This window comes from Cervus canadensis, chromosome X, assembly GCF_019320065.1.
Source record: "Cervus canadensis isolate Bull #8, Minnesota chromosome X, ASM1932006v1, whole genome shotgun sequence".
Classification (NCBI taxonomy): domain Eukaryota; kingdom Metazoa; phylum Chordata; class Mammalia; order Artiodactyla; family Cervidae; genus Cervus; species Cervus canadensis.
This window is the reverse complement of record NC_057419.1, coordinates 109,608,917-109,619,805: the sequence shown is the minus strand read 5'-3', so window position 1 is coordinate 109,619,805 and position 10,889 is coordinate 109,608,917. Positions and strand designations below refer to the sequence as shown.

At 39.4% G+C, this 10,889-nt stretch overlaps 1 pseudogene; it reads right to left on the bottom strand.

Annotated features, from left to right (window-relative positions):
- Window positions 1-9,802: 9,802 nt before the first annotated feature.
- Window positions 9,803-10,433, bottom strand: LOC122435440 (annotated as a pseudogene).
- Between the last annotated feature and the right edge of the window lie 456 nt (window positions 10,434-10,889).

Genomic DNA, 10,889 nt, shown 5'->3' with positions numbered 1-10,889 from the left:
TCAAAGGCTTTCTCTGCATCTATTGAGATAATCATATGGTTTTTATCTTTCAATTTGTTAATGTGGTGTATTACATTGATTGATCCGTGGATATTAAAGATCCTTGCATTCCTGGGATAAAGCCCACTTGGTCATGATGTATGATTTTTTTAATATGTTGTTGGATTCTGTTTGCTAGAATTTTGTTAAGGATTTTTGCATCTATGTTCATCAGTGATATTGGCCTGTAGTTTTCTTTTTTTGTGGCATCTTTGTCCGGTTTTGGAATTAGGGTGATGGTAGCCTCATAGAATGAGTTTGGAAGTTTACCTTCTTCTGCAATTTTCTGGAAGAGTTTGAGTAAGATAGGTGTTAGCTCTTCTCTAAAGTTTTGGTAGAATTCAGCTGTGAAGCCATCTGGTCCTGGGCTTTTGTTTGCTGGAAGATTTTTGATTACAGTTTCGATTTCCTTGCTTGTGATGGGTCTGTTAAGATCTTCTATTTCTTCCTGGTTCAGTTTTGGAAAGTTATACTTTTCTAAGAATTTGTCCATTTCATCCAGTTGTCCATTTTATGCATAGAGCTGCTGTTAGTAGTCTTTTATGATCCTTTGTATTTCAGTGTGTCTGTTGTGATCTCTCCATTTTCATTCTCTAATTTTTGTTAATTGGTTCTTCTCTTTTGTTTCTTAATGAGTTCTTGCTAATTGGTTTGTCAATTGTTTATTTTCAAAAAACCAGCTTTTAGCTTTGTTGATTTTTGCTATGGTCTCTTTAATTTCTATTGCATTTATTTCTGCCCTGATTTTTAAGATTTCTTTCCTTCTGCTAACTCTGGGGTTCTTCATTTCTTCCTTCTCTAATTGCTTTAGGTGTAGAGTTAGGTTATTTATTTGGCTTTTTTCTTGTTTCTTGATGTAAGCCTGTAATGCTATGAACCTTCCCCTTAGCACTGCTTTTACAGTGTCCCATAGGTTTTGGGTTGTTGTGTTTTCATTTTCATTCATTTCTATGCATATTTTGATTTCTTTTTTTATTTCTTCTATGATTTGTTGGTTATTCAGAAGCGTGTTATTTAGCCTCCATATGTTTGAATTTTTAACAATTTTTTTTCCTGTAATTGAGATCTAATCTTACTGCACTGTGGTCAGAAAAGATGACTGGAATGATTTCAATTTTTTTGAATTTTCCAAGACCAGATTTATGGCCCAGGATGTGATCTATTCTGGAGAAGGTTCCGTGTGCACTTGAGAAAAAGGTGAAGTTGATTGTTTTGGGGTGAAATGTCCTATAGATATCAATTAGGTCTAGCTGGTCCATTGTGTCATTTAAGGTTTGTGTTTCCTTGTTAATTTTCTGTTTAGTTGATCTATCCATAGTTGTGAGTGGGGTATTAAAGTCTCCCACTATTATTGTGTTACTATTAACTTCCTCTTTCATACTCGTTAGCGTTTGTCGTACATATTGCGGTGCTCCTATGTTGGGTACATATATATTTATAATTGTTATATCTTCTTCTTGGATTGATCCTTGGATCATTATGTAGTGTCCTTCTTTGTCTCTTTTCACAGCTTTTATTTGAAAGTCTATTTTATCTGATATGAGTATTGCGACTCCTGCTTTCTTTTGGTCTCCGTTTGCGTGAAATAATTTTTTCCAACCCTTCACTTTTAGTCTGTATGTGTGTCTTGCTTTGAGGTGGGTCTCTTGTAGACAGCATATATGGGGGTCTTGTTTTTGTATCCATTCAGCCAGTCTTTGTCTTTTGGTTGGGGCATTCAACCCATTTACATTTAAGGTAATTATTGATAGGTGTGGTCCCGTTGCCATTTACTTTGTTGTTTTGGGTTCACGCTTATACAACCTTTCTGCATTTCCTGTCTAGAGGAGATCCTTTAGCATTTGTTGAAGAGCTGGTTTGGTGGTGCTGAATTCTCTCAGCTTTTGCTTGTCTATAAAGCTTTTGAATTCTCCTTCATATCTGAATGAGATCCTTGCTGGGTACAGTAATCTAGGTTGTAGGTTATTCTCTTTCATTACTTTCAGTATGTCCTGCCATTCCCTTCTGGCCTGGAGGGTTTCTATTGATAGATCAGCTGTTATCCTTATGGGAATCCCTTTGTGTGTTATTTGTTGTTTCTCCCCTGCTGCTTTTAATATTTGTTCTTTGTGTTTGATCTTTGTTAATTTGATTAATATGTGTCTTGGGGTGTTTCGCCTTGGGTTTATCCTGTTTGGGACTCTCTGGGTTTCTTGACTTGGGTGGCTATTTCCTTCCCCATTTTAGGGAAGTTTTCAGCTATTATCTCCTCGAGTATTTTCTCATGGCCTTTCTTTTTGTCTTCTTCTTCTGGGACTCCTGTGATTCGAATGTTGGGGCGTTTCACAGTGTCCCAGAGGTCCCTGAGGTTGTCCTCATTTCTTTTGATCCTTTTTTCTTTTTTCCTCTCTGCTTCATTTATTTCCACCATTTTATCTTCTACCTCACTTATCCTATCTTCTGTCTCTGTTATTCTACTCTTGGTTCCCTCCAGAGTGTTTTTGATCTCATTCATTGCATTATTCATTTTTAATTGACTCTTTTTTATTTCTTCTAGGTCTTTATTAAACATTTCTTGCATCTTTTCAATCTTTGTCTCCAGGCTATTAATCTGTAACTCCATTTTGTTTTCAAGATTTTGGATCATTTTTATTATCATTATTCTAAATTCTTTTTCAGGTAGATTCCCTATCTCCTCCTCTTTTGTTTGACTTGGTGGGCATTTTTCATGTTCCTTTACCTGTTGGGTATTTCTCTGCCTTTTCATCTTGTTTAGATTGCTGTGTCTGGAGTGGACTTTCTGTATTCTGGAGGTCTGTGGTTCCTTTTTATTGTGGAGGATTTACCCCGTGGGTGGGGTTGGACGATTGGCTTATCAAGGTTTCCTGGTTAGGGAAGCTTGCGTCGGTGTTCTGGTGCATGGAACTTGATTTCTTCTCTTTGGAGAGCAATGGAGTGCCCAGTAATGAGTTTTGAGATGGGTCTATGTGTTAGGTGTGACCTTGGGCAGCCTGTATGTTGATGTTCAGGGCTATGTTCCTGCGTTGCTGGAGAATTTGCATGGTATGTCTTGCTCTAAAACTTATTGGCTCTTGGGTGGTGGTTGGTTTCAGTGTAGGTATGGAGGCTTTTGGACGGTCACTTATTACTTAAAGTTCCATGTAGTCAGGAGTTTTCTGGTGTTCTCAGGTTTTGGGCTTAAGTCTCCTGCCTCTGGATTTCAGTTTTATTCTTCCAGTAGTCTCAGGACTTCTCCAACTATACAGCCCTGATAAGAAAACTTCTAGGTTAATGGCTAAAAGATTCTCCCCCGTTAGGGACACCCAGAGAGGTTCACAGAGTTACATGAAGAAGAGGAGAGGGAGGAGGGAGATAGAGATGAGCAGGAGGAGAAAAAGGGGGACTCAAGAGGAGAGAGACAGATATACGCAGTTGTCTGTTCCCAGAGTGTTCTGCGTAGCCCAGACACCCACAAAGATTCACAGAATTGGATTGGGAAAAGAAGGGGAAAGGAGGAGATAGAGGTGTTCTGAGGTAGAAAACGGAGAGTCAAGATTGGGAGAGAGTAATCAACACACTCCTGAATAAAAATGGGAACTGAATGTTGGATTCTTAAATGTCCACAATTTATATCATATACTGAAAAACAAAGATTAAAAATCTAGAGTAGAGGTTAGACTCTTAAAAATACAATATTAAAAACAAAAACCAAAACACACACACACAAAATTTTTGAAATATATATGAAGTTTTGTTTAAAAATAGGGCTTCTCTTTTTTTTTTGGTAAGGTTATAGTGTAATGAAAATGTACATTAAGGAGTAGTAGAGGAGTAATAAAGGACTTTAAAAGGAAATAAGAGAAAAAGAAAAATAGAAAATAGAAGAGAAAAAGAAAAAAAAACAAGAAAAAAATTTTTTCCTAATTAAAAAAATCATAAAAATCTATGAAAATGAAAGTTAAGGAGTAATGGGGGAGTAATAGGGAATTTTAAAAGAAAATAAAAGAGAAAAAAGAAAAAAAAAGAAAAAAATTTTTTTTTAACTTAAAAAAAAAAAGTAAAAATATATCTAGGAATTTCTCTGGAGCTGTTGCGGTCAGTGTGGGTTCGGTTCAGTTTCAGATAGCTCCTCGTTCCAGCTTACACTTCTTGATATCTACAGACCCCTTCTGGTGTAGTCGGTGTTATTTACAGGGATTTTAATCTGTTGCACCGGTGCCTTCTGAAGCTGTTCCCTTTGTTTATTTAGCTTCTGTTTGCCAGTCTCTTCAGTGCCTAATTTCCGCCCTGACACAGGCGGGCGGAGGTGGTCTCTTACTCAGGCTGCTAGTTCTGTTGCGCTGCGGGGAGGGGCTGGCGCTGCTCTCTCCCGTCTACCCTGCTCAGGCTCCCGGCTGCTCTATATGGAGCACGCCCCACGCTACGCGCGGTTCCAGCCCCCCGGTGTTCCACAGAAGCGCGGAACAAAAACCTGCGCCTGCTTTTTGTGCCTTCCCCGTCAGAGCAGCTCAGGCAGCCAGAGTTGCACTCTCCCCGGGTGCGTCGCGCCTACTCACTTCCGCGGTCCCAGCCTCAGTTTCCGCCGGCGCCAGTCAGGCGCGTGCGCCTTCTGCCCTCCGTGTCCCCAGCCCCAGTCCCCGCCCGCGCCCTGTGTCTCGTCACGACCCTCCCGGCGGATGTCGACCATCCAGAATCTCAGGAGGTCTTTGATTAGAAACTGGAGGCCTGTTTGCAGTGTGGTAGGGGATGCGATCCTTGGGGCCGAGCCTGCCCCTTTCCCCTCCCCCCTGCCTCCAGCCTCCGGCGGGGCTGGGCCGGTCCAAAGCCTGCGAGCTCTTCTCTGGACTTGCTCTGTCCCTTTGTTCTGCGAACGGCCGGCAGTGTGTTCAGGCCGGTTAATTATCTCTCTCTCTCGCTATCCCACAGTTCAAGTTGGTAACTCACAAAAGCTCCCTCCGATTGTCCTCAGGGCACTCAGGCCCAGTCCATACCCTAGGCAATGCCGCCCGCTCCTCTCCGTTCCGCCCCCACTTGCTGGTGGCGGATGCGGGCGTCTGGGGTACTTTTCTGCTGGGAGTTGCTTTTAGGCACATAATCTGTGGGTTTTATTTATTGTTCCCCTCCCAGTCAGGTTACCTTCTGAGATTCAAAGACTTCCCCCAGACCCGCCAGTGCGAGGGTTTCCTGGTGTTTGGAAACTTTCTCTATTAAGACTCCCTTCCCCGGACGGATCTCCGTCCTTAGCTCTTTTGTCTCTCTTTTTATCTTTTATATTTTGTCCTACCTCCTTTCGAAGACAATGGGTTGCTTTTCTGGGCGCCTGATGACCTCAGCTAGCGATCAGAAGTTGTTTTGTGAAGTTTGCTCTGCGTTCAATTATTCTTTTGATGAATTTGTAGGAGAGAAAGTGGTCTCCCCGTCCTATTCCTCCGCCATCTTGGCTCCTCTCCGGACTCTGATTTCTATAAAGAATTCTTAAGTCAACAAGCCCTCCATGTTGTGCTTACATTTCTCTCCACCTCATCCTCCACTGTGGTCTAACAATGCATCCAGGTAAGAAACAAAGGGTAATCATGGGGCTTACTTTGTATGTCTTCTCTTCTTGTGTGGATCTGTCTTCTGTTGCCTGTTGCCCAGTGATTAAAAACTTCGTTTCATATGTTTTGTACAATTTTCTTTTTTTTTTCATTTATTTTTATTAGCTGGAGGCTAATTACTTTATAATATTGTAGTGGTTTTTGTCATACATTGACATGAATCAGCCATGGATTTACATGTATTCCCCATCCCGATCCCCCTTCCCACCTCCTTCTCTACCCGATCCCTCTGGGGATCACATCAAGAGGGCTAATCTAGTCCTAGTTATTCCATCATGGCTTGAAGTAGAATTCAGCACTATGTTTTTAAGATCTAATCATATTGTTATGGTTTACTCAAGAGATGCCATTACAAAGACGGTAATGTGAATGCTTGGAGTTGTGCGACATAGGTTCCTATGTGTATGTCTAGTCCATTCTTCTGTTGTCTGGCATTTAATGATTTATATCTACCACATCATATCTATGCTTTCTATCAGTGGAAGATCCTCTCCATCACTGGATTAGGTATGGTATATTCTTCTCAATAATCTTTACAAGTTTACTCAGATAGGCTCACAAAAGCTGGTTAATTTTTAGGAACTGTGCAAAGCTGGCTGTTAAAGAGACATTATTATACACTAAATTGTATAAAATTTCAATGAGATAAATTATATAAAAATCAAAAGTAATAAATATTCAAAACTCATCACTTCCTAATTACTTTACTATATAGTATGATTATCTTTGCACTTATCATCATTTATGCATGTTCTATTTCTATTGTAGAAATGCTGTATAGTGGTGTGCTAATGCATATCTCTTCACAACTTCTTGTTCAGTGACATCGTATTAGTAGCAAAAATCAGCAAATGCCACAAATTACTGGGGTTGCCGAACTGTGGAAACCCAACCTACTGCCTAATTTTGCCCATTTGTTGACATAATGTGTATGATGGCTTTTGTGCTACACAGCAGAGTTGAATAGTTCAATAGTGACAGAGACTATATGACTCACAAAACCTAAAACATTTCTTATATGGCCCTTTATAGGAAAAGTTTGGTGACCTCTGATTTATTGTTTAATTAATTGTTTAGGCTTAGGAGAGTGATGAAGAAAATGTTAGTAATATAAATAAATTTTAAAGTATATTAGGTCTGTAGCTGTTACATTGTGAATAACAAAAATGTTTGAGGAAGTATTCCTCCAATATTTGATTCAGCAAAGAAGTTGCTCAGATCACTAGCAAACACACCTACATCTTCACTGCTTCACTTTTGCCTTCTTCCTAATGCCTGTTCAGTCACTCAGTCATGTCTAATGCTTTGCAACCCCATGGACTGTAGCCCTCCAGGCTCCTCTGTTCATGGGATTCTCCAAGCAAGAATACTGGAGTAGGTTGCCATTTCCTACTCCAGGTAATCTTCCTGACCCAGGAGTCAAACCTACATCTCTTGCATTGCAGGTGGATTTTTTACCACTGAGACATTGGGGAAGCCCTTGCTGTCTTCCTAACATGCACTAAAATATCAACCAACATTCATATCAGATCTACACTCCTTCTTGGATTGCATCCACAGGAAAGCACTTTGGCAAAAATCAACAAAAACATTCTATGAAAATCAATTAATTCTATGGAAGTTACAATAAATGTATTGTTTATCATTATTTATGAACTGTATGCTATATGCATAGATATCAATAAAGTTCATAGAAACTATGTAATGTATACACACAAACATATATACTATATATATATATATACACACACATATATATATGGTAAAGCTGTATATTTTTTCTTTCTGCAGAGCTGGTTGTTAAGTACTTGTAAGCACACTATAGGTCTACATGTTAAGATACCACCAGAAAATATATAAATAGTTCAATTTTCTTTATTTCTGCCAACAATTGGCAGCATCCAGTTTCCTAATTTTAGTCAAGTAATAGATATAAAGTGATACCTCAATATTTCTTTAGTTTGCATTTTTTAAAATCACCAATCTGTTTGAGCTTTCCTTTATATATTTGTTAGTGTTTTGAATAGATAGATAGATAGATAGAGCCAGATTCTGACCTTTCTCTTGTTTCATTGATTAATTCATATGGTCTTGTTGAAAGTATCATATTATTTTAAACATTTCATGATTAAGGGAAACATCAAACATAAACAAAACTAGACTGATTAACATAATGAACTCCCATGTAATCATTGCCAAACCTCCGTAATCATAAACTCACAGTCATTTGAAATCTATATTCCACTCACTCTCCACATCTTCTGTATTATTTTCAAGACAGACTAAGACATGCCATTTTATGTGTAAATATTTCAGTATGTATCTTTTAAAGATACAGAATTAAAGCAAAAACAATCTGAATACAATTATGACAAGAAGAAAAGAACAATAACTCATTGACATGATCAGATATCTAATCAGTGTTTAAATTTCTAATTGTTTCATAAACGTGTCTGTAGTTTTTAACAGTTTGAATCAGAATCCAAATAAAGTGTGATTCATTGATATGTCTCTTAAATGATTTTAATTTGCTGATTCTGCCCTCCATCTCTTTCCCTTTGCATTTCATTTAAGAAAGAAATTTGATTATTTTTTTCCTGTGAAACTTCTTAGTCTTGATTTTGTTGAATGCATTTCTATTCTGTTATTCAATATGTTCCTCTGTTTTCTGTATTTCTTATAAAGTCATAGTGGAATCTAGAGACTTTATCAGATTCAGGTTTGGTTTTCTGAGAAGGTGACTTTGTAAACAGTGGTGTTTTCTTCCATCAGGAGGCTTTGTTATCTTTCTTTTTGTGATGATCAGTGTCTTGATACATTATTTCATTGAGGAATACAAAATAATGAAATTGTAATTCTTTCACTTCTCCCTTATTTTTGGTTGGAATACTTCAATTAAGAAAAACATCCCCCTATCTACTATTTGGTTATTCAGTGGTACAATTCATTTAGGAGTCAGAGTAACAGCTTGATTCTTCTCCTTTATTTACATATTTTCAAAATAATAAGTTGGTTTATTAGCATCTTTAAAAGTAACTAATTAGTCTTTCAAAAATTTGTTTTATGTTTTTGGTATCATTGTAAACTCATGGATTTAAACATAATTGATGTGCTTCAATTTATGGCAGTCATTATTCTTATTGATGCTGAACTTGATTACCTTTGGTCTTTGGGAGCTTCTTCAAGTTGGCTCCTGGGTGGGTCCTTTCAGCATGACTTAGTGATTTCTGTACTGCCTCCTTCCTATATGGCAAGCCAATGTGTTCCAGGTTTATCTTGGACATTTTCTGTCTTAGACCTGCAATCAGCCATTTCTTTAAGTAGCTTTGGTTTTGTTTAGTGGGAAATGGTATTTGAGGACCACAATCTGGGTAAGGGTAAGTGTTCGTTGCTCAGCCATGTCCGACTCTTTGCAACCCCATGGACTGTAACCCACCAGGCTTCTCTGTCTTTGGGATTTCCCAGACAAGAATAATGGAGTGGGTTGCCATTTCCTTCTCTAAGGGATCTTCCTGATCCAGGGGTGGAACCCGCGTTTCCTGCGGCTCCTGCATTGGCAGATTCTTTACCACTGAGCCACCTGGGAAGCCCCTGGTTAGCATACATTCAAAAAATATTGCTACAGATTTTAAGTATGTCAGTATCTAATGGAACATTGTGATCTCTTTAGTTCTTATTTTTCAAAGGTAGCTATTTGTGGACCTTTATTTTTCCATGTAAATTTTATTTTATTTTACTTATTATTATTATTATTATTTGTGGTTAAGGCTGTATTGGTAATCAGGCAGGGCTGGGTAGGGAGCACACTGGGGGATCATGGTCAGCGTACCAGGCCAGGACTGGTCTTCAGGGCAGTGTGGAGGAAATCAAGCCTAAAGTCTGCAGGCCAGGGTTCTGGTGAAGTGACTCATGGCAGAAAAAAAAAAAAAAACACATAGACAGGAAGGACGGTCTGGTTGTCTTTGGAGCAGAAAGCATAACGTCAGGGGATGGCTTCACTGAAGAAGAGTGGGATGCTGCTGTAGAGTTTTAAAGATCCTGGATGAATGGGATTGGGAAAGAGTTGGAGCCAAATAAGGCCTAAGTGGAGGCAAATGGAAAGAAAGGAGAGACTAAGGTCCTGGGGTGCAGGGAGGTCCAGCAAGCGCAGCACTGGCTCTTGGATCCATCTCCTGCCTTCCAGGGTGCTACTTATTGCCACACATGGCTATCCTTGAACATAAAGGGTGTGGGAGGAAGCAGCTGGACTAATGTATGCAGAGATCCTCCTTAGGCCCTTAAAGCAGGTGAGGAAGTCTTTCAGCTTTAGGAATTCATCCAGGCACTTGGGGTCAAATATAAAGTGCAAGCCAGGAAACCCACATAGGTGAGCTTGTCCCTTGCACACCAAGTCCTTGTCCCCAGAATCTCTGAGTAGAGCTTCATATTTTCAGGGATCTCCTTCAGGTATTGAGACTTCATTTTCTCAGAGTGATGGCGGTGGCAGACTCGGACAAAGTCATCAGCAGTGTCCGTAGCCCGGTTCTCCATCACGGCCATGCATATCTTCTCAGTCTCACCACTCACGTTGTGCTTGTGAGCAGTGGAGTCAACGGTGGCCTTGCTCTGGGTGAGCTTGTGAGCCCCACTAATTAAATAGAGCAGATTGGGGAAGTCTAGGCCCAGCTTGAATTTTTTACTTAGCCACTGGCTTCTGTCATAGTTGGGACTGTCCCCTATTCTGTACTTCTCCTCATAGTTTGAGTTTGTGCATTCCAGGAGCAGGCGGACCACATGAGCTAGCCTGTGGAGGTGCCAGTAACCCAGGGTCATTGCCATGATCAGAGTCTATGGATCCAGGCACCCTCTCCACACCACTGAGGTGGAAGTTCACCCTCCATGTATATTTTAGAATAAGTTGGTCAACTTCCTCAAAGAATGCAACCAGAGTTTTGATCAAAATTTTCTTTTTATATATCACTTTGAGGTGAATTGACCTTTAACAGTATTAAGTTGTCCCATGGAAGATGCTGGAATGGCTTTCCATTTATTCAGACCATTTTATAGATCTTTTGTGTTTCTTTTTTTTTCGCCATTGAGGTCTTGTATGTGTATGTGTATGTGTATATCTGTCTGTCTCTCTCCCCCTTAAAAAAAAAACCTGCCTAAGACCTGTCCATATTACTATTTTTTCAAAGAACCAGCTTCTGTTTTTTTAATCTTCAATGTCCTTTTTTTTTTTTACTATTTCATTGATTTCTTCCTTCCTTTACTTATGTTATTTTCTTTCTCCTG